The sequence below is a fragment of the Acipenser ruthenus genome, chromosome 2, assembly GCF_902713425.1.
Source record: "Acipenser ruthenus chromosome 2, fAciRut3.2 maternal haplotype, whole genome shotgun sequence".
In the NCBI taxonomy this organism is placed as follows: Eukaryota; Metazoa; Chordata; class Actinopteri; order Acipenseriformes; family Acipenseridae; genus Acipenser; species Acipenser ruthenus.
The window spans coordinates 37120080-37139683 of record NC_081190.1 but is presented as its reverse complement, the minus strand read 5'-3'; the positions used below and the strand labels follow the sequence as shown (position 1 = coordinate 37139683).

The 19604-nt window shown below is 36.8% G+C and overlaps 1 protein-coding gene across 5 annotated transcripts in view; it reads left to right on the top strand.

Moving 5' to 3' along the window:
- LOC117972622 (WD repeat-containing protein 7-like) overlaps positions 1-19604 on the top strand; it is a 218604-nt gene that overhangs the window by 145934 nt on the left and 53066 nt on the right. The gene's annotated exons all lie outside the window — the stretch shown is intronic.

The window sequence follows — 19604 nt, the reverse complement described above, 5'->3', positions numbered from 1 at the left end:
TCTTTTATCAATGAAACCAGGTGGCTTGAATTAAAACAATTACCGTAGCTGGCAGAATATAAGAGCCTTCACATAGAAAAAAGAAATAAAATGAACCCCGATGAATCCCCCCCAAGCCTGGACAACTAAGCCAAACGGGAGATAGGCTAATAAACAAGGCAGAAATGAACAATTTATTCTAACCTGGCCAGGTATAATCCATTCTAATTAAAGAACAGATGATGATGTATTTTTAACATCATTTATGTGGCGGTCGCCACACAGTCATGACACAGGAATACATTGTGAAACAGCAAAAACGCTGCGGTTATACTCATAACAACCGCTGACGGCAGTCATTATCATGGTACATTTTAAACATCATCAATATTATTATTATTATTATTTGTTTATTTAACAGACGCCTTTATCCAAGGCGACTTACAGAGACTAGGGTGTGTGAACTACGCATCAACTGCAGAGTCACTTACAATTACATCTCACCCGAAAGACGGAGCACAAGGAGGTTAAGTGACTTGCTCAGGGTCACACAATGAGTCAGTGGCTGAGGTGGGATTTGAACCGGGGACCTCCTGGTTACAAGTCTTTGTCTTTAACCACTGGACCACACAGCCTCCTAATATTAAAGTGAAAGACAAACTATCGGATACAACGCAAATGTTTTATTCAAGCACGTCATATCAAACATCTGCACAGCCGAAACGCCGTATTTAAATGAACAATTAAACATAAAAGGGTTTATTTTCTAAATTTCCACATATAAAGCACTACTTAAAAAAATGAAAAATGATAATAAAATAAAGATTTCAAAAGAAACTAGTGTGTAAACAGGTTTATGTACATACAAAACTGTAAAAACAAAAGTAGTTTTTAATCTAAAATGAAAATAACGTATGATTTACCATGAACATTTAAATATACCCTCCCCCAAATGACTATGAATTGAGTAATCTGAATTGGTACAGCCGATTTTTTTCCTAAATCAGAACTGCATAGCAACGCGTTTCCTGAAAAGTGCGGCAAACACATTGTGAGGAAAACTGTCATGACTTGTGCATGTAAACGCCGCCATAGAGAGCTGATAATTGGAGGTCCAGCAGCAGGTGCTTCTGTAAGACTGCCAGCCTATAAATTGTTTATGTTTCACAAAGGCATCTCAAAGGTGATGACTCCATGGAACATTCTGGACAACCGACTTTGCACATGTTTTAACTAGGGGTGCACCGATTGAGATTTTCTTGGCCGATATGGATAGCTGATGATTATCTGCCCATATCGGCTGTTAATAATAGATAGTGCAGGTAAGGTACTGTAAACTCTTAGAACAAGACATAGGGCCTATTTTTAAACTCTTTTATAATTGTAGCTGTTAAAAATCATTTACGTGTTATATTTTATGTGTCATATCAATATCGTTTACGTGTTATATTTATAACAAAAATGAAAAAAAAAATGTTGCATTTACTTCAGAAAATTAATTTAAAGAATAACTATTATATTGTGTGACATGTTTCTGCCGGAGTAACATTGTGGGAGAGAGTATTTAACTGAATACACAGAGGTCCAGACTTTTCTGAAGGCCTCTGTTTATTTTCAATAACATACTTAGTTACCCAGTCCTCACAATTGGGTACACAAGCCAAAGATAGTCAGTATATACACAATATTGTTCACCGTTGGATATTTAGTACCAACTCTGAAAGCCATTCAGATTACATTCCTTCAATCTAAAAATGTAATTAAAAAAAAAAAAAAAAACATCAGAATAATATTCTACTCACAGTTAATCGATGGATTTAATGTAGCATGTTGTCTCAGTGTTCTTGCGTCATTAGTAAGCGTTTCTGACCAAACATTAAATTCTGTGCTGGAAGAAATTCAAGCATGAATACCGATGTACATTATCTGCGAAAATAACAAAAACTGCCGATAGCCGATTGTGGTTTTTCCCTTGTATCGGTGCCATGCCGATAGGCTACCGATTATCGGTGCACGCCTAATTTTAACCCTACTTCTTTAAAGATTTCAAATTATTTCACAGAAGTTCCACGTACCCCTGTCTGCAAACTGTGACGCTGTTTGTTAACAGTGTTTTTTTGTGCAGGTTTCTAACCCCTATACATCATATGGCAGCAGTCCATGAAAGTTTCATAATCTGAAAGGCTTGCCTAAATTCCATGGGCATCTATTCCACATACTGTATTCACTCTTGCATGGTGCTGACCACAATCATATGTGTTATTTTTATCCAGTATATAACATGCATTGTGTAATGCTGTACACATTTAACAATTAAACCTGTAAACACTTTTCTTATTTTGATGGCAACAAGACTATAAAATAGATTGGGAGCAGTGTTCCTATCCACCACTTTATTCTACATACTGTACAACCCGTACCTGTAGCTTCTCAAATCCTACTCCCACCAGTAGTGAACTATCAGTGGCCAGAGTTTAGGGATTCATGTCTCTACTTTGATGGTTTTGGTGCATGCTCATCTTATAGTTCCTAAATAACACAGTGCTCATGATTTGTCAAACTAGCCTGTGAACACGATTTTACTGTTGCTACAGATGGAAAAACAGCTAAATGCCAGCTGCTGTAGGTAACTCTGGAGATTGCTGCTTGTCTGGATGGTTCTCTTTAAGCATTCAAGCTCCCATCTCTGAGCAACCCCTCCAATGGACGTCCCTTTGTTGAATTAGTATGTCTAAGGGCCAGTGGCTGGGGCTGAATGGCTTAAAATATAGAAATAAATGAGCCTTGGCTCATGATTTACAAAAATGTGTGATCTCAACTATCTTTATGGAGAGTTCAAAGGCAGTGTAGTGTGGTGTTCAGTTGTGTTCAATATTGCTACAAGTATGTTTACTATGTTACTCTCAGTGCCTCTCATTTCAGTAATTGAAATGCTGCTATGTACATTAATAACAATAACAAAAATATATGTGTATATCCTCTGCTGTTCAGTAACTTGGTCACTAGCAATAGTTCTGCTTTCCTTTTTGGGTAAATGTCTACATTCAAAAAAATGCAGCCTGAATAATCAATGTATCTGATGCTGCGCCTTGTGTCTGGCCCAGATAATCAATGTGATTGGATCGTTGTGTTTTTCATAACAGACCGAAATCCTATAACAATGGATTCAGTATTTTTCCGAGCCAGTAAAGCATTGAACTGTGTGATATATATTTCTGATCCGCTGGGATTTAGCTTTATCAACTGTGTAAGGCAATATCTTTCTGAGTTATTGGAAATAAGTGTACAAGGGCTAAATACAAAATATAGTTTTCCTCAAGCATATGAATTTGAATTGCTACATGCAGAATAGTTTTGTGTAAAATGAACAAATTAGTAAATTAATGAATGCCAAAAACGTAGCATTGTTAAGCCTTTTCTCTGTTCAAAGCTGTTAAAATGACTGGCAATTAAAGATTATGCTAATTGAAAAACACCACAATCCCTGAAGCTTAAATCACTGCAGTCTAGATGTTACCATTGTTTTTAGAAATCAACTGCAAGGCATTTAATATGCAGTATCTAAAGAATTTTATTTTGGAGATTTTAGTCCCTCAACTGTATTAATGAAACTTAATAAACATTGTATTATATTACTTCATGTGGGACTTCTTTTGAGGGTTGACTTGGGTTCACAGTGAAATGGGACCAGATCACCTCAGGTCACTTCACATAGGTCAACAGTCATCATATAGAAATTACATTCAGAATTGAACTGGTGAAGCAGAGGAGAAATGCTTCATACCTAATCAGCAATTCAATGAACCACCTTGTAAACAGCTTCTACAGAAGAAGAAAAAACAAGGTTTTATGATCAAATACACATTTGAGTGACTGGATTTTTATGTGAAAGAGACCACACACTTTAAAATATGCATTTCAAATTTGGTTCAATTCTGTATTTAATTTTTCTAATTTGTTTAGTTTTGGTTATGCATATCGGACAATAAAAACAAAATTATCTGTGATTATGTAACTTTGATTTCTGGATCACGAAACTACTTTTCAGACTTGGCTTCAGATTAATTGTTTTATAAATCTCTGAGTTAAGTTTAATTATTAGTCATCCAAATCAAATTCACACCAATCTCCCAAATCTGTTTTTTCACAATATTGACAGCTGATTGGTTCTAAATTAGGCGACACTTATTTTGGATCACCAGTACCAATACCTTGTTGTCAGTAACAAGTACATGACAGCAAGTGCAGTAATTTCAAATAAAACCTGCATGCTTTTAACATCTGAATCTGTAGAGGCTCCTGAATATATACAGTATTAAGCATAAACCTTGCAGGTATACAGGTCATTTACAGTAGGACTATTCACTATTTCAAAAGGACTTTAATCAAAATAGAGAACATCTATCAGCTGAAACTCACTTTGAAACAAGTTCAAGTACAACAATACATTTGTGTTGAAATGTTTTAATTGCACCCTCTATAGTTAGTAATTTTGGACCAGGGATCAATTTAGCCTGCATAATTTAAGTCGAATATATTTTTTGTGAGCTTGATTAAGCTATTTCTTTCATGTTTTAAAGTGAATTGTACTAATGTATGTCCATACTAATTTCATATAACAGTATCAGTCATAATAGGTGGTATTAATCTTTATTTTCAACCTGTCACTCCAGGCACGTTAGCAGAGAGCTGTCATAGCATTTTCTTCCAACTGTTAACAATTGGGAGCCACAAGCTTTTTTTTTTTTTGCTTTGCTTTCTATGATGAGTAACTGGAATGGCATAATTGCCATAGACAAGCCTCAGGGCAGGAATTATTCTGCAGGCTAACAAGGATGTTCAGGGATTCATTGCCTCCTTTTATGTGATTATGTGCTTGGTACAAAATGAAAACTGTAAGCGCTTGTGAAGATGATGGAGGGGCCTATCAGCCCATCCTCCCCTCCATGCATTCTCAGTCGTTTGGGAAGACCGCCTCTGCATGCAGAGGAAATGTATCTGTTGGTTTGCCATGTTGCGCTTCCTGTTTTCCATATGGGGCCATGCATCACAGAGGCAAATGCTTAGAGTGCAGCACTAAATGATGGCTAAAGGATGAGAGAAGGGGAAGCTGCTTGGCAAAGAGAACTGAAACCAGCTTAGAAAATCAGCAGAGGCTGCACTTTTGCTTATTTTTGTATACGTTGCTCTGGGGAGTAACATGATTATAATACATATTTATTTTTATGTGCAGAAAAAATATATTGTTTCCACAGTGTGAGCAATAAACACTAAAAGAGGGATTTTTTATCGAAGCAAGTGATCAAAAATCTGTATTCTGAAATTTGTTTTCACGTAAAATTACATTCATATTTCTAAAAAATAAAACTTCTTTTAAATAAAGAACATGCTGCATTATTAGCCCGCTTAAAACTACACAAACAAAATAACTAATTTGCAGCTTGTTGTGAACACTTCCATATAAATCTATTTGGGAGTGTTTGGCACCCCCTGCAAGACTGCAAATTGATGTGCCAGTCCCCTTCATCGAGACAGGTTACTAACAGGCACATTCACACAAAGAACAGACAATTGGGCTACATTGAAGACTACCAACAAGAAAACTATACCTGATCCATTAACTAGCCCTGACACTAGGGGGATGTACCAAAAAACGCCATACGAACACCCTGATCCACAAATGCTGAAGAAAAAAAGAGAGAGATGGCTTGTATACAGTGCTTTCTCATACTGTTTATACTTTGTTTTCCATTGCATGACCTAATGTAGCTCCTAGTTGGAGGACTGCGTTCAAAAAAAGCTGTTTCTGTTTGTTTATTCCAAAGCTTCATTAACAGTCAGGAATCTCTGGATGTTCATCTGCATAAGTTTGTTATTGCCTAATCATAATCATACTCATTCCTCATAGACACGTTTTTTGTTTTTTTTTCACCAAAGTGCCAGCAATATATTATATTTATTTTTTGCATGTTATATCGATGTTAAGCTTCAACTACAGAAAAAAAAAATTACATGTATTTAAATGTCTCCGAAAATATTTCAGCAAATCTCAGTCTGTGTTTTATATTATACATGCATGACAAATTGTGGAACGGTAGGCTTATGGTTTCCTGTAAGTTACCAATCTTGGGTGTCGCACAATGCACTCGGACCCTTTTCCCTTTTCTTAACTTTTTTTTTTTGGTTTTTGCCATTTTAATTTTTGTTCTTTTAATTTTTTTTTTTTGGTTTTGTGGGTTTCTTTAATTTGAGATACATGGCTATTGTAGTGATCCAGCAATGGGGTTACTAAATAAAGTACCCGGGGGGGTCAAAATTTATACCCCTGGATGAAAGAGGAGGCCATGCAAATTTTGGTTGCACTGGCTCCTGCAGGGTCTGAATGCATAAAGGTACAGACAGACAGACAAACTTTCTTCTTTATATATTAAGATTTCATGCCAGTGTTTTGACCCTGGTTAATTTTCAATGTTATTTACACCCAATATCTTGATTTATAAATATAAAATATGTCTAAATTACCACATTTGCAGACCACATTTTTATACGTTTTTTAATTTGAAAAAAGACACTGGTACAAAGCACGAACTGTATGTGACGAAGGAAGCAATGTGTGGAAGCGTTATTGGGTTACTGTTGCATGACTGGGCAAAGGATCCTTGAAACTCTTGTGGCTGCATCTTTATCTAGCCCCCACATTTCTGAAATTCCCCTACTAATACAATGTAGGTATTTCATCCTCAAAAAAGCGTGTTTAAACAATATGGAACTGACTTTTTTTAAAAAATTAAAATATTGGTTTTGTTGCAGTGAAATAGCCTTCCATCAAACAGACATACAACTACCTTCATGAAATGGAAGCTAAACTTTTGTCTGGAGTTAGTGGAGACATTGATTTTATTTTCTGTACATACAGCACGTTTGTGTCTGTGTAATATTTTAAACACAACCACAGTTGCCAATATAAATAGGATAATGAATCTTGGTTTGTCTGTGTTTAAGTCATTTCAAATAAATAAAACTGGCAGTATCAAATACCTGTCTATCTGATACCTTGCTATTCCTGTGTCAGGTGCCGGACGTTACAATACTAACTCTCCATGTAACATGTAAACATGTAATTCTCCTGTTGGACTTGTTTTTCTTCTCCTACAAAAGTATGTTTTAAAGCCAAATTACGCACACATGCTTAAAAAGCATGAGTATACCCTCTCAAATAGTGTATAACCTGGGGCATTTGACTGCCAGCATATTAACAGTAACCTTTTGTACATGTTTTTTCCCATATCAAAAGGAATTAATGCAATTAGTCTTCGGGGAGTCCATATGGTTGCACAGAATCTTTAATTAGATGGATAAATTTAAGAAAAATAGGACTGATTTGAGTAGTTTTGATATCCTCAGTGAATACTCTTTGTAAAGTGTTTACAAAATAATTTGTATACAGTACGCAATTTTACTTTTATAGTGCTTTATAAGTACTCTGCAGCCTAGAACAACATGCTGGATTATTTCATATATAACAGGTAAGTGTGTGGTGCTTAAATTGTGACAACAGCCTGCGGTGCTATATGAGGTCTGAGTTTGCCCACTTGTTAATGCTTAAGAAGTTGAGTCGATATTGCAGCTAAAGTGGCATTTTAAGGAAACAGCAGAATGAAGTTGACTACAGTAATTTGTAAAATGAAATGTGTGGATAAAAATATTCGTACAGTCTCCTACATTTCTAAAATACACAAAAAGACTGTACAACAGTAGCACATATATCTTGCAGTACGGGTTTCAGTACAGTATGCTTTAGTGGATGAACATGTGATATATACAGTAAACAGAATATAAAAGTATTTATATGACAAGTGACTGAATAAAACGGAAGTGCATTCTGGTGGCCGTTTGTTTGCTGCAGCAGCAGAACCTATAGAGATTGAAGTGCTCTCAAATTTAGGTTTAGTGCAGACACCTAATAATAAAAGAGAAATTATACTTTACTGTCATGCCCCATTGAAATCGACCCCAAGTGTGAGTAATACTCTTCACAGGTCCATTTGTTACAGACACTGTCCTTTTAGACTCTGAGCACAGTCTTGTGTTTGTGGCTTTGTAATGCTGACTGCTGCCCACTGGGAACAGGACTAAGACCACCACGAGAAATGGGTTTGCTTCATGCCCTGAAGGAAGGGCTGTCTGATAGAAGCAATGATCAGTCCCTTCTGTTTGAACCACAGCTCCCAGAAGGGACTAACCGGTGGCCGTATCAGGGGACCAAACCCCACTGGCTCCAAGTCAATCCACCCTTATTCTGCTTCTATAGGTTTGACTGTTTCTAATGTCTCTGCACTCTGCAGTTCCCAATGTGTTTTACTGATTTTGAAGACTTGTTGGAGCTGCCTGTTGAGTGTGTTAAATGAGGCTTCAGAAACAGACTTTTGACAGGCTACTGGAGTCATTAACCCTGCTCTGCATACAATTACGGTAGTATCTTTTTAATTGTCTTTTAGCAGATGGGACCTCCTTTTACTATTCTTTATCTCTTTCTAACAGAGAGCGCACACACTCCCAGAAGGTGAAAAAAATAACCACACCATTACACACACTTACACACACAACCTAGATTGAGTACTATCATGTTCAACTAGATGTTTATATTGTTGTTTCATGCAATACCACAGGCTTTTGGATTAGTCTGCCTCTGTCACTTTCTTTTCAAAGCACTCACATCACAAGATTTTTAAGCAGCTTCATGCCTGAGGTTTCAGCCCATACTGAAAGATCTGTCTGTCTGCCATGAAGCATCTGCTTATGGCTAAACTAGCTGTCCCCAAACATACTGTATATGTATTTGTCCATCAATGCTCGCTGAAACCACCTGTTTTCCCAGCTGTTTGCATCTATACATTATAATTTAAGGATTGGCATCAGTGGCTTCAGTTCCAATTTCCCAAAGCACATTTGCATTCATATTGTCTTTTATAGAATGTTTTGTAGAATGGCTGCAGTCATTTGATCTTCAATCAAATGAATGTCTCCAGTCCCTGAACTGCTAAAACACCCCTATATCATGATCGAACCACCTCCATGTTTAACTGTAGGTACAAGGATTTCTTCATTGAAGACTCTCTTTTTTTTCTCCAAACATACTGTGGTCCCTTTTTGTTGAAAAATTATATTTTAGTCTTATTGGACCAGAGAATTTTGTGAAATAATGCTTCAAATTCTTGTTCATGTTTAGACGGTTTGTTTTATGATTGGTTTGCAGCGAGGTCTGCATCCACACAGCTGTTATGTGTTCAGGTGCTGTTGGACAGTTCTTTCTTGCACTATTATGCCTGACGCTTCTAAATCTTTCTTGAAGTCCTTGGCTGTTAATCGGACGATTCTGCTGTCTTCTGTACCCGTAACTTCTTTGGATGTCCACTTCTTTCAAGCGTTTCAGTTGGATTTGTTCCGTGGTACTTCTTGATTATTGTTCTGATTGTTGATTTTGGTATTCCATATTTATTTGATACGGTTCTGTAGCCATTTCCTTTGTTGTTGTTTGCTACAAGTGCTTTTCTCAAACGTTAATCCAACTCTTTGTCTTGACCATCTGCTATGTTGCCAAAGCGTTGTTCTTCAACAGATTTTGGAAATAATGACCTATTTTTCTGGCTATTGACTATAATGCAGCTTAATATATTATAACGGTGTTGGAAGAAAGGTGAAGAAACAGTGTTTAAATGAACCAAAGCTCTTTTTATTAAAGCAGGACTGGAACTGACGACAGACAGCCCCAACCAGGCCACCAACCTAGCAGACAAAAAATTATAAACACTGTGATACATTTATTCAAGTTAAGACATTGAAAGAAAACCAATAAAAACACAGAAATTAAACAACCAATATGCACATACAACACACACATACACAGTCCAGGGGCCACGCCTTCTCCTGCTGTTTCCTGCAGCACTGTCGCTGCTCAGCTCTGCTCTTCTTAGCTCTGCCCTGCTCTGTCCCACCGCCACTCCATTACAATATTTGAATAGTAGTTTTTTTTACTTTTAATGTAAAGGTGCCGACACTTTAAGCCTGGTCAGGTCTTTTAACTTGCCTGTCTAACCGTAAATTAATTGATTTTATTGAACATGTAACCTGAGTGTAAATTGCGTGATTTGTCATGAAGGAATGTAATTGTTTTGCTAACTATTACTAAAAGCACACACCTGTCTGGAGGTGGGAATTACTTCCTTTGAGGATCGTTTCCATCAGTCAGACCTATACAGCTTGCTGATTTGCTGTATTTGTCTAATTGGGGCGGGACTGTGCGAAGCAGAAATAAGTATTACATTAATAGAAACTTAACCCCATGGTTAAACGAGAAAGAGTGCATAATTCTCTATAATGACTGAATTGCACTATTTTGATATATAACATTTCAAGCCATATGATTTTAATACATGTTATGATGCTCTCCGAATAGAATCGCCACCGCAATGAAACAATTGAACACATTTATTGAAGCCGCTCACGCAATTCACACCCACTTTACCTGTTGATTTAACATCAATTCATTTGTGGTTTGGTGGCGAGTTAAAAAACCTGACCTGGCTTAAAGTGTCCGTAAATTCTGGAGCCAGTTGGCAACCCTGCTATAACTGGTTGAGGTAATGGAACGGATTACCTTAAATTACTAAAATGTTGCTTGTACAATTGTTAACAGAAGATATATAGCATACTGTATTGTTACTATAGATAAGAAACCGCTATTCTTTACCACATGGATTTTTAAATCTAGATCATAGTGACTTTCTTTTACAGCATTTGTGATGTATTTAGATTGGCAGTAAATAAAATAAATACCAGTTTTTGTGGTGTGAGACTTGAAATATGGGATTTTTCCCTGTTTCTGTTGCTTATTTGATTTGTTTCATTAACAGTTTGTTTCATTAACAGTATGTTGCTTATTTGATTTGTTTCATTAACAGTATGTGCCAGTTTGTGTCCCATAGTACATTCTGAGAGCCCTGCACTCCCACTGGGGTTGAATAGAGAATTGTTGCCGACAGGTATGTGCTTCAGTAGCTGAGACTAGCTAGTGAAGATAGGTACACCTGCAACTCAACAGATATTCATTTTGCTGCCACCTTCACTTTTAAATATATTATAAACAAAACAGGGCTTTGTAACTTCTTTGAACTGTTAATAGGAAAGTTATATTTAATTTGATTTACGTCTTAGAATAGATCATCTGCAGTGTTGTTTTTCTTTGCTGTGTCATGCTAAACAGCTTACTGCACTATGAAATCATAAGAATATTGTTAATGGGTCCACATAAAAATACTAAGTAAAATAAGATCTAAAAAGGCTTTCCCCTGTCGTTCTATTAATATGCATTTTCAGGTAAATTATACATTTGTGAAATGTTCTTGATGCTTAAAATGTAAAACGCCTGTGCCTTTAAGCAAGCTTGATCCCATTCTCATTTACTTCCTTTTTCTCTCTCCTGGAACTAGAATTGATTTTGCTTTCATTTTTGATTTGACCACTGCAGGTGCTGAGTAGCAGAAAATGTGTGTTGTTAGCCCTACAGTAACTAGGCTTCAGAAATAAACGAAAAGGATTGGCCAACTTTAATAAGGTGAAAACAGATTTTTTTAAGGGGTAGATCCAAGTTCCTCAAAAATTGCAGACGCTGGCCACATACCAGCTGGCGAAAGCAAAGTATAGCAAATTGAAATTGGGAAATGTGAGCCTGCAGGATTTAAATTCTGAGTAGAAGCTTGTAAAGAAGCAAGTAAAGGGTTGTGAATTTGTGAAAATCGTTTTTAGTATTTATTCATTCATTTTATCTAATATTTTTTCCCCCCCCACCCCCCCAGCCAAATGCATCTCTGACTTGCCCCAAGGAGTTCTTTGGGTGTTAGTTGTATCGCTTTTGTTTAGCTTGTTGCATTCTTGCCAACATTTGGAAACTGTTCAGCGGGACGCTCGTCCTCGGGGGAGGGGGGTGTTATACGCATCATGCACATGGGAGGGGTCATATGCAAAAAACCCTCATTATCACGGAATAGACGTATCTCCTCAACTCAACACCACACGACCAGCATGACCGTAAACACAGACACAATGAAGCGTTCTTACCTTTGTATACCGGTAAGTTAGTGATCAGCAGATGTGTCAACCGCACGAAGAGCACAGTGTGTGGTTTTCACTAACTCTACTGTGCAGAATAAATGAATTTTTTTTTCGATGTGTAAATATCGGAACTTTCTTCCTATGCATCCGGACGCGGGACATTTGCTAGGAAATCGGGACTGTTGGCATGTATGTTGTTGTAGACAGGTTGATGCCTATTCTGTAAAAAAGATTGACTGCTTGTGGTCTGTGTCACTTCATCCTCATTCCAGGAAGAAAAAAAATAATAATAATTTGCTCTTCCATATTTCATGTGTTTAATATTGTGCTCTAACATTCAAGTGTGCCCTCTATTTACATAAAGAGGACACACCACACTGTTCTGCCAGCCATTACTATCTTTTAAGGGCTACACTACATATGAACTGCAAACCACTGTCAGATTGGACATGACATGATTGTTGTTCAACATCAGCCATTAAGGAAAGTGCAGTTTGATTTCATGGCTACTTTAATGTCCTGAATACAATTACCCTTGATTATGATGCTGTCACTCACATTTTACTGTAGCACTGTAAAACCTTAAAAATCCTTTGGGCTGGGGGTGGGGGTTGTGTAAAAATAAAATTTAAAAAGGCAAGCTTGCTTGACTTAAATTGTCTTTAAAAATAAAATACTGTAAAAATGTTACAGCTGTTTTCTTGGAGGTAATATACCCTGTTTTTTCTATCATGTTACACTGTTGACTTTGTATGTGTTTGCTATTATTTGGCAAGGGTTAAGCAGCTCTGCACTTAAAGGAGTGCTGCACTGATAATGCAGTCCCTGACTCCGGGAGCAAGCACTGCTATCAATTGGAGAATTCACATTAGCATAGCTCTACTCGTCCCACATTTTATAATGGACTCAAAGGTTAAGAGCAGGGGATCTCAACAGCTCCAATCAGCAGAGCTTTTCCAGGGCTAATTACCTCTTTACCATGCTGACTAATGTGACATGTTTATTGCCTTAACTAACAACTCATTAGCTTAGTTGATGTTTTGTCAATATTAATTCATTCATTTAAGCCAAGTCAAAGCTTAAACAAAGATGTCTGGCCTGAGAAACGGGCAGCAGACTGACTTTCCCTTGGTGCGTCTGGTTCTTGGGGCCAATTTGAGCTTAATAAATTTAAAATGTTGAAGTAATTATAAAGATCCTCTCCTTGGATACCATTAAAGGGGAAAGGGGTGGTGCTTGTCCATTCTTTGGGGGGGGAGGGGGGGGTGTTCATATGCAGACTTTTGTGCAAAAAAATCTGATTCCTTTTTGGTGGTAGCTGGTAAGGGGGTATTTTATGGCTTTAATAAGTATTTGTTTGCCTATTTGTTTTTCTATGGGTCTCTTGCTATATTGCAGCGGATTTATATTGGACATTTTCACGTACATTACAATATTATATATATATATATATATATATATATAATATTGTAATGTACGTGAAAATGTCTATACATTGTATGTAGGTCAATATACTACTTAAAAAACACATTACCCCCACTGCACAATACCCAGTCATCAGTAAGTATGCATGCATGGTTTCAATCAATTAATCAACATATTACTTTTATAGTATTTTATAGTTTATATTTTATTTCAATGGAAGTCCTATAATGCTAAGTATAAGTATATAATGCAAAGTCTCAATATTTTACTTTTTTTTCCAAAATATAACATTTTTAACAGCACTGAAAAAAAAGATACTGACAAGCTGTGAAACTGCAAAATAGTAAACAGTAGGTTGTGTTGTTCATGGCATCCATTGCACTTACTCCATAGCTTCTTTCATTTCCAATAAACTTAAAATATGTTGCTTTGTGCAGCATCTGGCTAACAGTTTTGGAATCTTCTGTGTTCTGCCTCCACCTTTCGCTTCCATGACATCTCCAATTAGTTTTTGGCTACTGATTTTAAATTTTACACAAAGTAAAATAAATAGTTTAAACAAGCCTTCACTTTGCTGTCCAAATCAAAATTATGTGTGCTGTGTGCGTGAGGAAACAGATCCTGTATGCTGTTTGATTGGCTATTTTATTACCTCTGTGAGCTGTGATTGGCTTAATGGGAATGTCACTCATACAACGCAGACTGCACATGTTGAATACCTGTGTTATATTAAAGAGGCGGGTTGTTTTAAAGAACAATTCCAAAACGATACAGTACATCAATGCAATTTTATAAACTTTTTGTTTTAAAGGAGAAAGGAATACATTTTAAAATTAAAAGGTAAGCAGTGCAGTTTCACTTTACGTTGCCTCTGCCTGTCCCCTGCTGAGTGCTGTGTCTGTTGATCGCTCATTTTCGGTCAATGTAAGCCACCTCCACCTTCACAATAAGCTACTGACCAAAAGATACACCTGGACTGCTGGTGCTTTTGATATCACAGTGGTCACAGGTAAGTCTCTGACATTATTGTGCCCATTAAATTATTGCTCACAGAACATGTAGTGTTCACAGTATAGTATGTAAATTAGCCAAATACTGTGCACATAAATGAATGCATTCTCTGTTAGTAAATGGGGCAGTAAATGAAAATGTATCGTGCATGTTAGGCTCACTACTTTACGTACGCGCTAGCTCCAAATTTGATGCCCTTTCTTAAATGAGGCCCAGTGTGCCTAACAAGATTCTCCTAGTGAGTATTTTCACCATGACAAACACCACAGTTAGCATTTGGACATGCTGTGTGCAGCCTAGGCTGGCTAGAAAAAAAAAAAAAAACATTTATGACATTTCTTGGATTATAGTATATGGGATGTTATGGTTCAAGGAGAATATATAAAAATAATAATACATTGCATAAATAATAAATAAATATGATTTTTCTTTATTAAAAAGCACTGCAAGGAATGCCCCTAGTATCAACATCAATGTTTGTCTCTTCTGTATCTGCTCGATTTCTTTGTCCAAAAGCACTTACACACCAGTAATTAAGCATTCCTCTGAGGGGAGTTGATATGACTTTGTCATTGTCGTTCTTCAAAGGCTTGTATCTCATAAAGCAATTTGAGATACAGACCATTGAGGTACTTACTTTGTATTACTTGTAATATTTAAACACTACAGACATGTATTTTCATCCAATTTCACCAGTCTTTAATGATACATAATTTATATAGGACTACACTTCTTTCACCTTACAATCACTGCAGCCATTTTTCCACATTTTATAAGAGGTACCCTTATAGTATAAAAACTAACAAAGAGCAGTTTTTTTCTAAGTCAGGGGTGCCCAAACTTCCTGACCCTACGAACCCCATACCAAAATTTCCACATGGTCGAGAGCCGCAAGACACGTACTGTAAAACATGAAATGTGTGCGAGAGCAAGACATTTTAAATACTAGCATTGTTGTGCAGTACAGTAGTTGTTAGGCCATCTCTTGATGGCAGCAAAATACACAAGAACAAGATAGAACATTGCTTACACAGTTTCTGTGTAATTTGTATTGTACTTTAGATCTACAGTGTATAAAACTGTTTTTTCATTATTTCTGTTTATACTGTATGTATTACACACTTTAAATAAAATATATTCAGTTATTATGAAGCAAAATACAATAACTGACCTGATTTCACCAAAAACAGCACATAAAAACACACATTTTTGTAAGCATTCTTTTTGACAAGCTCTTCCCTTGAAGGTCTGAATGCTGGGTTTAAACAAAAAAGATGTTTTTTTAATTTTTTTTTATGACTGCTCCGTGTATTAAACTATTGAACTTTGTGGATGACAAATGCACTGTATTTATTTTGAAAGGGATTACAGTATCTGCTCATGACGAGACGTAAGATATAAATATAATAATTTTAGACCTGCAATATAACATTTAAACATGCATTCTAACGCCAACACTCCAGTTGTATAAAAAGATTCATTCATCTGAATAACTATGTTTGCCACAAGCAATATTCCATGCTTGCCATACAAAACTTGCTTGAGTTGTTAAATCAGCGTCTTTACTGAACACCGAAAGCAGCATCTGCCTTCAGTCTGTTACAGGAGGATATTCATATGAAAATGTGTTGTGATTTGTTTCATAATGACGTTTGAGGTTGCTCGCCTTGTAGTACAGGCTATAGTGTGTAAGCGATTTGTTGCAGATGAGACACCATTTTTACCACTGTTTACCACTGCAAACCCTTCCTCCCAGTCTGGTTTAAAGCCTCATACATTCTTTTATTACTCGTGGCGGGTTTGCTCAATGCCATTGTCTCCACGAAACGAACGAGCACTTAATTCAAAATTATGAAATTTACTTTCAACTGCACATCCGGCTTCAAAAGTCAACAAGTGAAGAATCCTTGCAGTGGACATACAGGCTCAAAGAAACAGGAGATAGAACGAGAGTGAAAAAAGAGTAATTAACACGAATGAAGACCGAGAAGACAAATAATAAACTCATTGTGTTTATTTTTACTTTCTCTGTTCGTTTTTGTTTATTATTCTTTCATCAGTTAAATTGAGCCGCAAAGTGAGCGTCACCCAACATTTCACCGGGAGCCGCACTTCAACTGTAAAAGAGCTGCATGCGGCTCACGAGCCATGGTTTGGCCACCTCTGCTATAAGTCATTGGGGTAGGTGTACTAAATGGGCCAGTCGCAGCGCAAACATACCGCAATTATCATTTTCGTTGTGACACTTAGCAAAGTATAAATTTTGTTGTATGTACTAAGAGAAAATATGTTAATTTAAATATTTATTGCATCTTCTTAGCGAGATCTCTATTGCAAGAGTCGTGCGACATTGTTCAAATAAATAGCAGGAGTTGAGTTGAGTTGTGGTTTGCTGCAGCAGAGGGTGCCTGAAGGATAACATCTATATATGCAAGGGTCCAAGAATCAAAACAACATTGTTTTTGTAAGGAGGGGTTGGGTTTAAAAATACAGTAAAATTGACACACATAAATTTATAGTACTCAATGTATTTAAAATGAATAATTGTGCTAAAATAACGCTATTGTGTTTTGGGTAAGCTACACATTGCATTATGAACAAAAATATAAATCTGTACAATAGTAAAATCAAATGAACACCTAGCCCACTTTCTTTTTACTTTAGCCTGTAGGCTACCATTATGGTAACACAAAATAAATCATGCTGCTGCATATAAAAGATTATTTTAAATTTAAACTAAATGATTTGAGGGGGGGGGGGGGGGGGGGGGGGGTAAATGATTACACTATGTAACACAATTTTTGTTCCCGGGTAGTAAGTGTTATTTCCTAATTGCTTATGCCTCAAAAGTATAGAAAATGGCTGTCATTCCCTACAAACTTTGCTTTTGTGACCAGGACAGTGATATTTTGAAATTTACCTATTTCCAATGAGAAACATAAAGTCAGAAAAAAACAACATATGAATCCAAATTAACATGTATTTATACTAAAGTAATACAAAAATGACTACAAAAGATTTAGAAGCAAGTAGTTTTTCGAGATTTACGATTATACTGTAAATCACTTTCACGAATCAGCCCCCAAATGTAGTCTCCCATCATGTTCTCGTTATACTGTCCTTGGTAGCGGCGTTCAAAGTCCAGTATATCCTGGTGGAAGCGCTCGCCTTGCTCCTCCGAGTACGCTCCCATGTTCTCCTTGAATTTATCAAGATGAGCATCAAGGATATGGACTTTGAGGGACATCCTACAGCCCATTGTTCCGTAGTTCTTCACCAGAGTCTCACCAGCTCCACATAGTTTTCGGCCTTGTGATTGCCCAGGAAGCCCCGAACCACTGCGACAAAGCTGTTCCAAGCTGCTTCCTCCTTACTAGTGAGCTTCTTGGGGAATTCATTGCACTCCAGGATCTTCTTTATCTGTGGTCCGACGAAGACACCGGCTTTGACCTTTGCCTCAGACAGCTTAGGGAAGAAGTCTTGAAGGTACTTGAAGGCTGCCGACTCCTTATCGAGAGCTCTGAAAAATTGTTTCATAAGGCCCAATTTGATGTGCAGTGGTGGCATCAGTACCTTCCGGGGGTCCACCAGTGGCTCCCACTTGACGTTGTTCCTCCCCACAGAGAACTCTGTCCGCTGTGGCCAGTCCTGCCTGTGGTAGTGCGTCATGGTGTCCCTGCTGTCCCAAAGGCAAAGATAGCAGGGAAACTTGGTAAAACCGCCTTGGAGACCCATCAGGAATGCCACCATTTTGAAGTCTCCTATGACCTTGATGCCATCTCAGAAAAATGCAGATATGTATCCACCTAGGCAGCTGGAACTAAACTGAACTGGTGGGCTTAAGGCCCCTGTATTTATACTACTATTTATATTACTGGAAAGTTCTAGAAAGTTCTAGAAGTTACTCCAAGTTTACTCAGCACTGAATCTATCTGGAATGTTCTGGAAAATAGGTAAATTTCAAAATATCACTGTCCTGGTCACAAAAGCAAAGTTTGTGGGGAATAATAGCCATTTTCTATACTTTTGAGGCATAAGCAATTAGGAAATAACACTTACTACCCAGGAACCAAAAAAAAAAAAAAAAAATTGTTACACGGTGTTATTATTAATATTTATTATTATTATTATTATTATGATTATTATTAACTTGGCAACCTAGACAAGTAACACAAAACAGATCATGATGCCGCATTGACAAGTTATTATACTTACAGGAGGACAGTCAGTTCTCTTTAATACGAATTTCAAAGGGCCAGCAACAAATTTTGCATTCTACCACTAATTCGTATTATCAGTTGTCGCCTATATGCCAAATCTATACTGTCAGTTTTTATTAAAGCTAATCAGTGGTGCAGTGCTAATTTGTGCACAATTACAAACCATCTGCACATTAATAGAATAGGTGTGTTTCCTATTCCTATTCCTATATGCAGAGAATGAGCTGGGGGGGTTAGCGGCATTAGTGATGAATTCGTTTATCACAGTAATGTTATTGTCATACTAGACTTTTATTAGTATTTTACATGATTTGATATTATAGTGTGAAATGAGCAAACGGGTTGCTGTGAATGTCAATCCCACTAATTCCCTCTTGTTTAAAAAAGAAGGGTTGGGTCCTCCTTTACATGATCTCTGCCTTGCAACTGCAGCTGCTAACAGATTTCTGATTTCCTGGCTGAATGTTTGTCATCATTGAACTGTGTAGATTATATCAATAATTTTACAGTGTGTGCTTGTAAAACTCTTTAGCAATGATATTAATAGAATTTTTTATTTTTTATTTTTTTTACTGTGAGACTCAAAAGCTTAAGCAGCATGAATATTTTAATAATTTCCTTGTTCATAATTTTTGTTTGTGAACCTTTCCAGTGGCTGTTGGTTATTAAGATGGAGAAGAATATTAGAGTTGTGCTGATGCTAAGCTGGTTGTAAATGTAATATTACGCATGTACTGTACGTGATATAAATTATCCATTTAAATGGCTGTTTTAATAGTTTCCATTGCTTCCATAGTTATCAGACTGCTGTCAAATTAAGGAGACTAAATACAGTTTAAGAATTTGTCTGTAACCTTT